At 39.1% G+C, this 15,274-nt stretch overlaps 1 protein-coding gene across 9 annotated transcripts in view; it reads left to right on the forward strand.

The window, feature by feature from the left end:
* Positions 1–15,274, forward strand: part of RASGRP3 (RAS guanyl releasing protein 3) — a 97,558-nt gene that overhangs the window by 37,521 nt on the left and 44,763 nt on the right. For 2 of the 9 annotated variants that reach the window (XM_032497328.1, XM_032497327.1), the window contains exon 2: positions 9,193–9,239. The exons of 5 other annotated variants lie outside the window; for them this stretch is intronic. The gene's annotated coding sequence lies outside the window, so the exon portion shown is untranslated. 2 more of the 9 variants (XM_032497331.1, XM_014565774.2) reach the window with 2 other exon arrangements.

Raw genomic sequence — 15,274 nt, forward strand, 5'->3', positions numbered from 1 at the left:
TCCATCTACTGCCAATTCAGTTTTACCATTAACAATCTACTTTTTTTTTCACATATCTCTATTTATTCATTCCTCTTGTCAATCCATTGGTCCATCTATTTTTTTTTTCAAAATAGGTTGTAGACAGCAGTATACTTCAGTCCTCAACACTTCATCATACATGGCATTAATATTTATTTATGCAGAATTTATTTTTTACACAAGATTACATTTATTTTGCCAAAAGGAAAGGCTGTGATTCAAGGAGGATTAACGGAATTCATGGCTGATTGTTCCTGGGTTATTTATGAAAGCAAGAAGCTGTTTGAGGACCTCTTGATCCTCAAAAGCTGTTGCCATGTGAAGCAGACACACCCTCCCACAAAAGAGCCTTTGAAGCACTGTCAAGTTTTGACTTGGCAAACCACATGCCTCTCAGTAAATGTTAGTTGGACTTGAATGTGAGAAAATGACACCCAGAAGCACAAGCTATTTGCCAGTAAGTGATAGAGCTTGTAGGAGAACAAATCACCTCCAATAGTTTCACATTGAGCATCACTCCCTGCCTGGAATAACTGCACAGTAACAGCGCAACATAGTGAATAATTTATAAGTAAAAACTGTAATACAGGCAATACATTCAATATAGACTCATCCTGAGATTACTCAGGGGGAGCCAGTACTTGGGCAATGGGAAAGGAAGTGAATTATTCTCACAAAATAGAATTTTTTATTCACATATTGAAAAAAATGCCTCAATGTATAAGTATTTGTCCTCTAAAGTTCTTCAAAAGGATTAAAACAGCTTATGATAAACAGCAAAATTAAAATAAAACTGAAAATGATTAACATAGAGATGAAAAAGGGGCCAAGATATGCCAGTTTGTAGATGAGGAACAAGTTTAGACTTAGAAAGCTTTGAAGTGTTCTAAATTGAGTCAAATTCTGACGTGTTAAATCCTGCCAGTTGCCTCAAGAATGGAAAATCAAGCTGAGATGGTGTCTAGACGATGCATTCATTCAAATGTCTGTTATTGTTGAAGATATCTAGGATTCATTTGAAAACTGAAAAATTCAGTCAAATAGCCAGGCATATGCCTACACTAAAAGCAGACATTCTGATACTAGAAAAAATTTAGTTAATTGACTTTTTCAGTTTTCATTTTTATGTTGTGACATCTGTCTATATCAGTGGTTCTCAACTAGGAAAAATTTTACCCTCGAGGGAACATTATGTGATGTCCGGAGATGTTTTGAGCTGTCTCTACTGCGGGTGGAGGTGGGGGTGAAGTACTCCTAGCACCTGGTGGGTAGAGGCTGAAGATGCTGCTAAACAGCCTGTGATACACAGGATGGACCCCTGCAACAAAGAATTATCCAGCTGAAGTATCAATGGTAACGAGGCTGAGAAACCCTGATCCATGTGAGTCAGTTACAAGTCTTACTCTAATATGCCTTCAAAACACTTCAGATGATTTACACATGACATTCCTTCTCGTAATTGCTGTTGAACAGTAAGTAGTGACAATCTGCATCGGCATGATGGCAAAAATGAGATGTCAAATGACTAGTCCTCCAGAATAAAGTTCACAAAAAGCCAAGTTCAGTGGTTCACAGCACAAGATGACAGCACTCTTTGGTGTCCAAGGGCATCAAATGTTGGCAGACAACAATACAGATATTTAACTAACAGAACAGCATTCAAAGGAATGAGGACCACATTGCTTATAGGAGCAGGAAAAAGGATCATTAGATACTAAGTTATGGGACAGTTCATCCTGGGATATCTCCCTCTTGGACTTGGGGAGCTCATTTCTCTCTTCCTTCTTTCCTCTTCAAAAATTCAAGGAGATTGGAGGGTATCAGAAACAGGTGGATTAGATAAGCTCCTGCTGCCAGCCTGGTGATTTTATATCTCTGATTGATGTTATTCTCCTTCCTTTTCCCCTCAGCAATTATATATGCTCTATCTGTGCTTGCAACCATATTCTCCTTTCTTCATTCTTGTTACAGCTGGTAGCCATGCCCTTATCTTCAGTTATCCCCTTCTCCTTCTGAATCTTTAATGATCACTTCTCTAATAGATCATCCTCATCAGCATCTAGGTATGTGCCAGCAACTCTCGTCTTACAAAAATACCCCTTGATTCCCACAACCTCTGCCAATTTGTCTTCATGCTAATCCTAAACAAACTCATTAAACTCATATTCTATACATTGCTATCTTTGTTTCTTGCCCTCCCATTCACTCTTCAACTCACACTAACGTGGCTTCTGTCCATAGCTCCACTGAAGCTGCTCTTGTCAAGGTTACCAGTGACCTCCTTGTAGCAAAAATTATAAAGCAGGTAGTTTTCCATCCTTCTCTTATTTGACCTCTCAGTAGCATTCAACACAGTTGATTGTTTTAACTTCCAGGAGCACGTTCTTCTCTTGGCCTCATGGCACAAAATGCTTTAAGTTTTGCTTCTGCTCCTCTGACAACTCCTCCTTAAGACACTTTTCTGCTTTGTCTCCTCTCTCTGACCTCTAGAATGCCCAAGGCTTAAGGGGGGACTATCTTGTCCCTTCTCTTTATGCATTCTTCCTAAGGAATATGAGCCATTCTTATGGCTTTAAATGCTGTTCACATGGGGTTAACTCCCAATTTTAAATTCCATCCAGATCTTCTCTTGGACCTCCATATTTGTATAAATAACAGCTTCTTGAGACCTGCACATAGGAGTTTCACAGGCATCTCAGCCTGAAGGCATCTTAAGCACAACTCTAGATGTCTTGCAATGTACCCACTCTCTCCATCCTGTCAATCTTCTCCAACTCAGTAAGGATAATTATGACCTCACCTGTTTTTCAAGCCTTTGTTTCCCTCACATCTTTCACTAAATTAATCTCCAAGTTTCAATTCTTGGCTTAAATACTGTCTCTTCAAAGAGATCTTTCCTTACCACTCAGCTAAAATAATCCCTCTTGTCATTCTCTTTGTCCTCTCATTTGGATTTTCATTCATAGCTCTTATAACAATTTGTAATCATATATCAACTTTATCTACTTGTTTGATGTCGGTTTCCCTCCATAAACAGTACACGCCACAGAGATTTGGTCTGTGTCATTCACCATTGGATACCCTGGCCCTGGCATAATGTCTGAAACATAGAGGTATGTGCTTAGTCGATATTCATTGAGTCAATAAAGGACTTAGGATTTGAATACTGAGCCTAAAACAGACATTCTTTTCCCCCTGACAAGAAAAGAATCAGGTCCTTTTGCTGTTAGAATCATACTTTTAATTAGATTAAAAGGTAACATTTAAACATCACCGAGGGTGGGGGAGGAAAAACAAGTTACCATTTAATAAATGCTTATAGATTGATGGACAGATTGACCAATTGAAAATTTATTTAATTTCTTTGTGTTCCAATTTATTTAGTTATAACATAAAATAATACTATTGTCTCTTTTCCAGAATTATTTTATAGGGCAAAGTTAGATTATTGCCCTTTAATCTCCTTTGAAGAAAGACACAAATCTCCTTTGCATAAAAGACAAGCAAAGCCCCATTTGAGGGTACAGCGATTGCACACACGGACAAATTTCTCCAGTCTGAGAACTGCACTGCACTGGGTTAATGTCCGCACTCCTGTGGTTTGTGAGCCAAAAAATGTCATCAGTCTAAATGGTTAATACACCCTATTTGAAAGGACATCACACTTGACAGGCTAGGATTATATCATTGTCTATGCAGCCTCAGGGCCCTCCTCTCTGCTGCCCTGCCCTGTGGGAAGTGTCATATGACGCTGGTGGACCGCACAGAACAGTGCCCACCCTCCCTTCTCATGGCATCTGACCAAGGTACTGAAGGGTAACGGAGGTGAACGAAGTGGTGGAGGAAGCAACTTCACGGGGAGGAGTAGGTGTAGTATCTCTAGACCCTGACAGGGGCATAGATGCCTCTGCAAAAGGAAACCTTATGTTTTTAAATTGGATGTTAAGTCTGAGGTTGCTCATGGACTCTTGGGAGGGAGTGAAAATGGCAGTATGTCAAATTTTTTGTGACTCCAAAAAGCTGGTGGTGAGAATCAGGGAGTGATGTGTTTCCATTCCTTTTGCCCTGGGTAAGTTCATCTGTTTTAAAATGACATCAGATGGTGGAACCTTAGGGAATACTTGTTTTCCTGTGTCTTCTTCTGAAATCCTTTGCGGCAATCAGTCTCTGTGTGTTTGAGTAGTGGCTCTTAAACTATTATTGGTCACAGGCCCCTTTGAGACCCTGAGGAAGGCTATGGATCCTCTTCCCCAGAAAAAAGCTCACAGGCGTAAACACAAAATTCTACATGTGATGTCATAAGTTTTATAAATCTCTGATTCTTGGTTAAGAGCTTTGGTGTGGACTGAATTGTGTCCCCCTAAAATTCATGTTATATCTCAATGTAACTGTATTTAAAGATAGGGCCTATAAGGAGGTAATTAAAGGTTACACAAGGTCATAAGCATGGGACCCTATTCCAACAGGGCTGTGCTCTAAGGGACACCAGAGCTCTCTCTCTCTCTACCATGTGAGGACATAGCAAGAAGGCTGCAAGCCAGGAAGAGTCTCACCAGGGACTGAATTGGCAACACCTTGATCCTGGACTTCCCAGCTTCTAGAACTATGAGAAATTTCTGTTGTTTAAGCCACTCAGTCTGTGATATGTTGTTACAGCAGTGTTAACAAACGAATACAAGTTTCTCTCCTAGAAACTGCTCTGCCCCACAAAGTAGCTATGTTTATGGTTACTGATCCATGAAGGAGTGGGACTGGGGGAGGGGAGGTCCCTAGTGAGCAAATGTTCTGAATGTGGAAGAACCACCCTGCACCATGGATGGGAGACTGGGAGCACAGGAACAGGATCAGCTGGCAGCACCATGCCTGGCTCTCTGCCCTGGGCTTCATGAGTCCACACTACCGAGCAAAGTATGAAGTATGACGGACGCGTGGAAGGCTGATGGGCTCTTGTGCTGAGCGTAGATCTTTTCTATAGGTTCTCCTTCATTTCACCGGGCAGGTTATCCATCTGAGCCCAGGGGCCTTCTTGAATTTCTTTCAAACATTTAATAAGAGACAGGTATCCTCCTGAATATGGTAATCTTGTAAAGTGGCGAAGTCTCTTCCCCCAGAGTTAAGATTGGAGCCACCTGAGCCAGAATCAAACTGCTGGGAATGTGGGAAGAACTTGCTCCTTAAAAATCCATTTGCCCAATCGTTATCCCTCTTGAAAAAGCTGCTGCTGTCTGATGTGAATGGAATTTGAGGACGAGGATGATGAGAGTTGTAATTTGCAGATAATGTAGTCCCAAACTCAGAAGAGCAGAGTCTCAAAGCTTATAATGGTGTTGAAGGAGTGAGTTTAGATTCAGGGAATGGAGCATGTGTGGCTCTTTTCTGGAAGACTTTAAAAGAGACGCCAAAGTTTGAATGAACAAAGATAACCAAGAAAATATGTGGGGCTCCATGTGACAAGAGTAAATGACGAGACAGGGTTCTGGATCCAAGCGTCAGAGCCAGGGAGCCAGCTGTTTGTGCCAAGACGACTTTTGAGGTCAATCTCACCTTCACCACACATTTTTATTCATCTCAAAGGTACCCAGAACTGCTTCTGATGCCCAGCCCCCATCAACCAGGAATATCAGCTTCTTACTAAACCCTCCACTGTCATTTTAGACCCCTGAATACAAAAATTATTTTGACAAAGGGAGATGATTAGGTTGAAATAGTTTTTGCAAAGTTCAAGAGTCAAATTCCCTTGAAACCAGACTGATGAGCAGAAATCCCATGACTGACAACATATAGCTGCTGATTCAATTCTCCATACCTAAATAGCAAAACAACTGCTTCATATCAGAAAACTCACTTTCTTAAGCAGATGCATTAGTTCAAAATCAGCCTCTGACACATGCACTTTTTACGTCCCAGGGACCCCACCATGAGTCTGGATTCTATGGAAGCACTACTGTGATGGCATATTTTTCTTTCTCCGATTAACTCACTGTTTAAACTTGTGCAAATTATGTTTTCTTTTTGGCCCCGAGGCTCTCCTTTATAAAGTGAGGTAGTTAACCTGAAAAATAAAAGGTCCTCTTGAAAAGAGGGAAAATATGTCTCTGTCTCTCCTGTACCACAATCTATTTCTCTAATAGAACCAGAGGTTTTCTTGGAGTAGACAAAAAAAGCTCTATCAGAAGACTTGAATGAGCAAGATGACGAAATCAGGTGTTTAGAGGTTAATCCTTGCAGCTGCACTGACCAGTAAATAACACTCCCCTGGTTGCTGGTTTCTATTTTTAGAGTCATAAACAACAACAAAGGAAGAATACCAACTCAGCGTATATAGTCACTAATTATCCAAGTGACTCATTATCTAAGTGCTGGAAATTATCCACAGGAGATTATCCTGAGAAGTCCACAGTGATGAGTACCTGTGCGTTATTTGAATCTGACATGAAGGAATAAGCCATTACTAGTTTAAGTCAACAAATCCAAAGCAGCAGAGAGAGGAAGTGGGAGAGAGTGAAACTGGATACTTATTGTAGTGTGGGGAATCTGAAAATGTATTTGCCTCTAAGCATAAGTAGGTAGGTACTTTTTGTGTAGCTATCCCAGTGTACATTCTAGTTGCCTTTAATCTTTCCAGAATCTACAAAGTTAGGTGCTTAGAGGGCATTTGGCACCAAGTCCCATGCTCTTTGGGAATCATTAGTGAACATCCATTTTGTGATTAGGACAACGTTTCTGTAAAAGAAGAACACAGGTATCTGAGGAAGTTGCAAAACTTGGAGGTAATCTAGAAATTTACTCATATTATAAATGGATACAAATAATTTATTGACCAAGCTTGACAAATGCTATAGAAATCCACATCTTACTTTCTTGCTTGAGCAAGACTTAGTCTTGCAATTTGAGCCTACATTTGAATGGAAATATGCCAGGAGGCATAGTAGCTGTCTTGTGATTCTTCCTTGTCCAATGCACAAATAGAAACATTCTAAAGAGCCCTCCTTAGCATCTTGATGTCAGCTGGCATCCTGGGGAGCTGCAGGAAGGGGCTTGCAAAGGCAAACGTTTGTAAGGCCAGGAAAATACCAGAATGAGTGCAGTGGATTTAGGGATAAGACAAATTCTCTCTGCCTAGGACAAGTGATATTTCGCTTTCTTCTTAAATGTACTACAGAAGAAAAGGCACAGAGTTGGGTGATAAATGGCCCTGACACTTGGCCTCAGTTTGGGGAGACAATAGAGGGTAGTGGAGATTTTGGGGAACTGGGAGGTGGTTGCCACTCAGCTCCAGCCAGGTGATGCCTCATGGGGATGCAGCCCTAAAACCAGCAGATCTGATTTTTCCACAAGAATCTAGAAAACTGGATTTTTTTAAGGTGAAAATCTGGATTTGCACATTTTTGCAACTAATTCAGAATTTCTACAACTTTGTGATGGCCAGTCCTGTGTGAACCTAACCAAAAATATGTCTATGAGCTAGATCTCTGTTTAGGAGGTCACTATTTTATAACCTGTAGATGCTGGGTGACAAAGAACTTGTTAACTTATATCATCTTCACTTTGGAGGAAAAAACTGAGACTTGTGGTTTATTATTTGTGTGTCTCTAGGCTTTCAAATAAAGGGGAAAATGCAAAAAGAGAAGGGCATTTAAGAACAATATTTATAATGTGTATATAGCCACTATACCTTCCTATTTAATTGCTGTCGCGTCAGAGCCAGAGTTCTTGGGTTATTACAGGAAGCACGATTTTGTGTTAGGACCCACAAGTACATCTGTGTGAGATATTGCTGATGCCAAGTATGGCATCTGTTCAGTCATCTTGGTGTGAATATGGGTCTCTGTAAAAAAAACTCACTGGAAAGACTCAGGTTGTTCCATATTATAATAAAGATATGGAGATTTGGATACACCTAGATGATGCAAGGAATTTTCCAGTCTTTTTAAAACAGATGTTTGGCACTCTGTGGACAACACATTGTCAAATTGAAAACTCCGTATCCAAAAGCAACATTAGATTTTAGGAAAGAAACTGGAATACCTGAGAAACAAAAACACTTTTACTATTTGAGATCACTCATATGTGGAATTAAAAAGAAAAAAAAAAGACAAATGAACATAAATACAAAACAGAAACAGAGTCATAGACATAGAATACATACTTGTGGTTGCCAGGGGGGAGTGGGGTGGGAAGGAACAGACTGGGAGCTCGAAATTTGTAGATACTGACAGGTATATATAGAATAGATAAACAAGAATATACTGTATAGCAGAGGGAAATACATACGAGATCTTGTGGTAGCTCACTGTGAAAAAGAATGTGACAATGAATATATGTACGTTCATGTATAACTGAAAAATTGTGCTGTACACTGGAAATTGACACAGCATTGCACACTGACTATAACTCAATAAAATAAAATTTAAAAAATAATAATAAAGTGCAATAACTAACTTAAAAAAAAAAACACTTTTACAAAATCTGGGCTCCCTTCACATTGTTTAAGATACATGAAGGTAATACATTTTGGGTCTTGAGCACTCCTTGATTTTTCAGTGTAGATATGGCTTCAGGTAGTCCAGTATTTTCCCACAGTCGTTGATGTTTTTATGATGGGTTTTTGCCTTTATCTCCCGAACCAAGTATTACTACATTATTATGTAGTAGTAAGTTAGTGAGAATGTTTAAACATTTTCATTTGCATTTTTCTGTTTTAAAAATGCTATAAATAATTTGTGTTGCACTTAGTAGTGAGGAAGTATCTTTTTACCTAAATTCTTGGTGAATGCTTTCAGGTTTTTTTGTGATTAATATTTAAAGAGTATCTAAACAAATAAATAAATACATGTCCACTTTCCTGGACTAGAAACTAGAAGCAAGTGTTAAAAAGAAGTCACTGAAGATGAGATATTGTGGTGAGATAAAGATTGGCAAGGGTATAAAACTGTGTGAATATGCAGATTTGTGAAATCCCCGCAAATTACCACAGAAGCCGATGAGGTTCTCGTTCTAATTTTAGTGCCCAGCTTGGTTTCACTTACTATTTCAACTCTTCAACATTCTTCTGTGACAAGTGGATCCATCAGTAAAATTTTTGGTGGAAGTGTTTTTGTGCAATATCTACTCTCAAGAATTGTTTTTGAAGTATTAGTAACCTGACACGCATTTATTTCCATTTCACAGAAGAATGAATGCAGTGTCAAGACTTGGATCCCCTCCATGACTCATTGGTACACACAAGATACTGCTGACATTTCTGTGTGGATCTACTGAAATCTCCTGGTCTCTAACCTCTCTGGGGGCATGTACATGTCTTTGTATCCCCTTAAGTACTTATTGTATGTGCTTGATAAATCTCTCTTTAAAAAATAGATTGTAACTGATCAGTAAAAATATAATTGAATAGACAGGCTTGCATATCTAGAGAAGTTAGGTCTATCCTCCAAAAATAATGAATATTAGAATAGGGAAGTTGATAACAGAATCTTCATTTAAAAATTTTTTGAGACTAAGACACAGTTGGTAGAAATGGTATTTAAACTAGTTCTCAATTCATAACTCAAATTTCCAGCCTATGCTGCCTTTCTCCGTTTTTTCTTTCTCTTCCTTTTCTCTTTTTCCTTTTCTTCCTTCCTTCTTCCTTCCCTCCCTTCCTCCCCAACATTCCTTACTTTCCCCCCAAGTCTTTTGCAAAATAGATATATGTGACTTCTGAGTTTGAGAGAGATGACATAAATAGGAATCATTATATCCCTTAGGTAGAAGGCACTTTTTGTCACTTGCCAGGAAAACAATGATAGTAGCTAACATTTACTGAGAATATTCTGTGTGTCAGTTAATACGCACTTTACCTATATTCACTCATTCATTCAATTCTCATAACAACCCTCCAACAGAGATACTGTTATTATCCTGCCATACAGATAAAGATACAGAGATATAGGAAGATTAAATAATTTGCCCAAGGCCACACAGCTAGAAAGTGTAAGAGTCAAATTTGATCCCAGTGGTCTGGCTCTGAAGTCCAGGCCCTTAACCATTAAGTTATATACTCAGAACTCATTCAAGGAGTAAAACGTGTGAAGCCTACACAGACCCACAGGAAAGGAATACGTTGGATTATACCACATGGACCATCACAGAGGCTTTTAGTTCTGATGCTTAGAACATGGTAGCCCCCTCTCTATGTTTGTTTGGTGAATGAATAAACATGTAGGTACTTTAATTCATTTTAAGACAGCACCATTCTGTTAGCATTCCTGTGTTTCCATATCTGTCTGCTTTTTTTCAGCATCATTCTCTCTGCATGCAGTGTTCTTTTCTCTGCTCAGTGCAACCTCACTCATGCTGCAAGGCACAGCTCAATTCTGTGAGTCAGAGCTTGTTTTTACTTCTCTTTCATAACGCCCTATATCATAATTTCTGTTGATATGTGTCACCTCTTTAGACCCTGAGGCCTCTGAGATCACAGTCTGTGCCTGTTACGTACTTGTACCTCTGCCATGGTGTTAATCACAGTATCTGGCACAGAAACAAATATTGAATAGACAAGAAAATGACTGGAAGAAGTATTTGGTATACTTTTATTCTCTCTAACATAAATCTGTACTACTAAAAATCTAGAAACGGGTCTTGAAATTCCATTACAGGCATGTTAAAATAAAGGAAATAAATTTATTCAATAATTAAAAGAAAAAAGTTCAAGACAAGAATAAGATTAGAGAGGAAAGTTGGAGAAGAAATAAATTTAAAGTTTGAAGACCATGTTGGAAGAATAAGACGGCAGAGAAAGATAACCATATAAAGATATCAGACATACTTCTGTTTTGGGAGCTAGAAAGACAAAAGACAGGGTCTAGTTCTTAAGAAACTACTGGGGAGACAGAACTATTCAGTAACATAAATCACACAAAGCCTAAAGGAAGTCAGTACATTGAGTGCCAAAGTCTGCCTGGAAAAGTTGGGAGGGAGGAGGAGATTTCAAGTAGGCATTTGAGAAGTGAGTATGTGATTGCCAAGCAGACATACTGTGGGGAGGAGAGACATCCTAAAAAAAGAAACAATATAGGCAAATCATGTCTTAGTCGGTTCAGACTGCTTTAACAATAGTACCATAAACTGGGTGGCTTAAACAACAAACCACCCTCATGAGTTAATTATCTTCCAAAGACCCCCCCATTGGGGATTAGGGTTTCAACATAGGAATTTGAGGGGACTCAAACATTCAGTCCATATCACATGGGCACTATGAAAAAGAAGTTCATTTTACAGTAATAGAACATGCATTGGGTAAAGCAGAGGTGAGTAAAGAGGAGTGAGGGTGTGGGTGGGCAGAATCAGAGCCATTCATTAAAGGCTTTGTATGCTAAGCACGGACTTTAGATTGAGCCAATTGGGAATGGTGGAAGGACTTTAAATAAAGGGGTTATGTGATCATTCTGATAATTTGGGAACACTGATTTGGCACTAATGGAGAGGAGAGATAAACAAGAAGTGAGAGCCAGTCTAGAAGCCTGACAAGTAAGCATCGCAGTGGCCCAGGGAAAAGTAATGACAGCTTGGACCCAGGAGTGGCAATGGAGAGGGAAAGAAGTGGAGGTATATGCTCACACACCACTCATTCAATCAGGAGGTAGATGATCAGACTCGGACATGGAGGGATGATGAAGGAAGGTGCCAGGAAATCTAGGGTGAGTCCCAAGTTTCTGGCATGGAATATTGGGAGGCAGTTTGAGCCATAAATCAAGGAAGAAAATATAGGAGATATAGTAGTTTAGGAAAGTGAAGACAACATATTTTTTAATTAATTAAAAAATCAATAGAGATATAACTCATATACCATTAGAATCTACTTTTTTTAAAGAGTAGAGGTCAGTGATTTTTAGTGTATTCACAAGGTTGTGCAATTACCACAGTCAAATTCCAGAACATCTTCATCACCCTCAAAAAGAAACCCTGAACTCTTTGCAGTCACTCCCTAGTCCTCCTTTTCCTCAGCCCCTGGCAACTGCTAGTTTACTATCTGTCTCTACCTATTGGATTTACCTATTCCAGACATTTCATATAAGTGGAATTTACAATATATGGCCTTTTTTGTGTCTGGCTTCTTTTACTTAATGATTAGGTTTATCCTTATAGCATGTATCAATGTCTTTTCTTTTTATGGCTAAATAATATTCCACTGTATAGATACACCTCATTTTGTTTTTCCATTCACCAGTTCACGGACATCTGGGTTGTTTCCACTTTTGAACTATTCTGAATAATACTGATATGAGTATTTGTGTACAAATGTTTTGTGGACACTAAGTTTTCAGTTCTCTTGGGTGTGTACGCAGGAGTGAATTTGCTTGACCATCTGGTAACTCTATGTTTATGTCTTTGAGGAACTACCAAACTGTTTTCCAAAGTGGCTGTTTCATTTTACATTTCCACTAGCAATGTATGATAGTAAGATATGAAAACTTACTCAAAAGTTAAGTAAAACCTGCCCAAAGTCATTCATTAGTAAGGAGCAGAGCTAGGGTGTGATCTCAAGCCTGCCTCTCTTCAGAGCCCACTCTGCCCTCTACTATGCACCACACTGGTGTCACCAACACAGAGGTGGTGGGTGAAGCTGTGGTTGTGGATGAGCTTACACTGAGCATTTGAAGCAAAAGAAAAAGGCCAGGTATGGAGACCTGCAAACCTGTACGTCAGACTGGGAATGTGTGACCAGAGGCATAGGAGGAAAATCAGGGAAGAGAAGGTGCCAGGAACACCATCCGAGGGGAGAATTTTAGGGAGGGTGGGGTCAAGGGGTAACACGTGGCATAACTTCTAACAGAACCCGGTGACCTCTACCGGAGTAGTTTTGGAGAGGTGTGGGGGTGGGAAGTGGAGGGAGAACTGATTTGGGTGGTCTGAAGAGGGGATAAAATCGAGCCAGCAAATTTTATTTGACCGTGAAGGTTGGAGAGACAGGCAAGATGGCTGACAGAGGGCTAGTGTTTGCTGTTTGTTTTTGTTTGGGGCCAGAAATGACACCTCATGTTTACCTAAACTGCTAACACTTTAGTTCCAATTCATCAATTCCTCTGTTCTTTTATAACTGTACCAACAAAATTCTTATCCCCATTCCTTTGCCTCCTCTAACTTCGTAACAGTGACTTTGTGAGAAGTTATCTCTCTCCCTTTTTCTTCTTCTCCTCCTCTGTCTCTCTCAATCTAAAAATACCCATCAGTTTCATGTTTCTAGGACTTACACAATTTCTGAAGGCTAGTTTGGCATATAAGGAAAGAGTGGTATCAACTGCTAAACTTCTTGAGAATTCCAAAAGTTATTTGTAGCATTTTTGACAGATCCCCACCAACCTCCTTGTCCTCCATGTGTAAATCTACTAGCAATCCATTTATAATATTGTTCCAGTGGGGAAATATATTCCTATATAAGGACTTTTCAAATATAATTTGGAACATTTCATAATTTTAGGACTTCCTTTTTTCTCATGTTTTATGCTCTTGAAACCTTCTCAAATGAATTTTTTTGTTGTTCTGATAAGAATGGCAGAGTAATATTATTTTTCTCATGTTAAGGATGATGAAAGTGAACCTTAGAGAAGTTAAGTGGGACTGAAGATACTTCTGAAATGTTCTAGTTACTTATGTTTTCTCTTTTGTTGGTATGTACTGTGATTTCAGGAGTAAGGCGAAATTAGTTAAGGTCTTACATAGGACGAAGCGAGACATCACCACTTCTTGAAATTTGTTTTCCTTTTAGAGAAAGGAAGAAACGTTTGCTGTAGGAGAAAAATCTGAAATAAAAGAGAATGAGAGAGTCAGTAAGGAGAGTATTCTAATTATGGGCTTCATTCAAGCTGTGTAAATTTAATTGAGAATACAGAAATAATTAAAAATACATTTGGGGGAGGTTACTATATTTTACTTTTAATTGGCTCCAATTAAAAGTGTAGCTCCAAACCCCTGATTCAGAAGTAATTTCAAACTGAGAATTTACTATCCCATAAAAGAATGCTATAAACATATTTGTTTCTGAACAAGAGCAAGATGTTTTCACTTAGGTGATAACATACTACACTTTCACCTGAAAAAGAGAAATTCATATTACATCTTCAAGTAGATCTGTATCTGTGTATACAAAAATTAGCATCAAAATGGTGTAAGGGACTCAGTTTTTAAAGCTTATCAATGTCAGTGGTGAAATTGGGGAAAATAAAATAAATTATAAGAACGATGATGCTAAAGCATTGTACAGTCCCTATCTTTTTGTAGTACATTTATTTACTTATGCCTTTTTTTAATCCCAAAACTGTTCAGAACTCAGTGCATACCTACCTGACCCCAATCATTTCACTCTCACCAGCTCTTATTCTAAATATTGTCTTATGCGTGTTCTTATTCTTTTTTATGTGATGATGAGTTTTGATAGCAGGTTGGGGATATCTGTCCCTTGTGCAGTTCTGAAATCATGCTCAGGTATTTCCAGCCACTTTGCCGTCTGACACCACTGAATTTAGCTGGTATTCTGTTTTAGTTTTGTGATAATAAAACTTAACACTCTTGGGTATATCCTCCTTCTGGAAGCCTTCGTAGATCTCTTAGGTTGAATTTGGTCCAGTTCCTACGCTCCTACGTCTTGGGCATGCATCTCTGACACTGGACTTAACAGGCTTATTATTTTATAACTGGTTTGTAATCTGCTTCCACACAGCGATGTGAGTCCCTGTGAACAGCTCTTAACATCTTCAGTCTGCAACACAGTGCTTAACATTTAATGGGTATTCAATAATCATTGGCTTTTTTGCTCAACCAAACAATGCCTTTCTGTGAGAGGATGGGGATAATTTTGAAGGCAATCTTTCATTATATTAGTGCTTCTTGCTGCATTCCTGTATAGCAACTTGGAACACAGGCTTTGAAATCCTATTCCAGAATCTTCGTAGACAGGCAGCTTCACCCCCAGCTCGAAGTGGTGGTAGGTGAGAGACAGATTTTGTCCTCTAGGCTGTATCCTCTGTTCATGTTCTCTTGCTTCTTAGAGGTTTTCTGTGTAGTGTCTTCATTCCCATGGAGCCTCCTTTGTGTAGACTCTATCCCCTGAGATTGTCTTCTGGCTTCAGAGTTTTACTTAACCCATGCCAGTTATTGAAAATGTCCTCCCCATGGTGGGTACACAGGCATGAGTGTGTTAGTGCTGGTATCAAGTACTAAGTGGAAGTCAATAACCAGCTCAGAGCTCACCTCACAAGGTGTCCTTGCATTTTTT

This window comes from Camelus ferus, chromosome 15 (assembly GCF_009834535.1).
Source record: "Camelus ferus isolate YT-003-E chromosome 15, BCGSAC_Cfer_1.0, whole genome shotgun sequence".
NCBI classification, from domain to species: Eukaryota; Metazoa; Chordata; class Mammalia; order Artiodactyla; family Camelidae; genus Camelus; species Camelus ferus.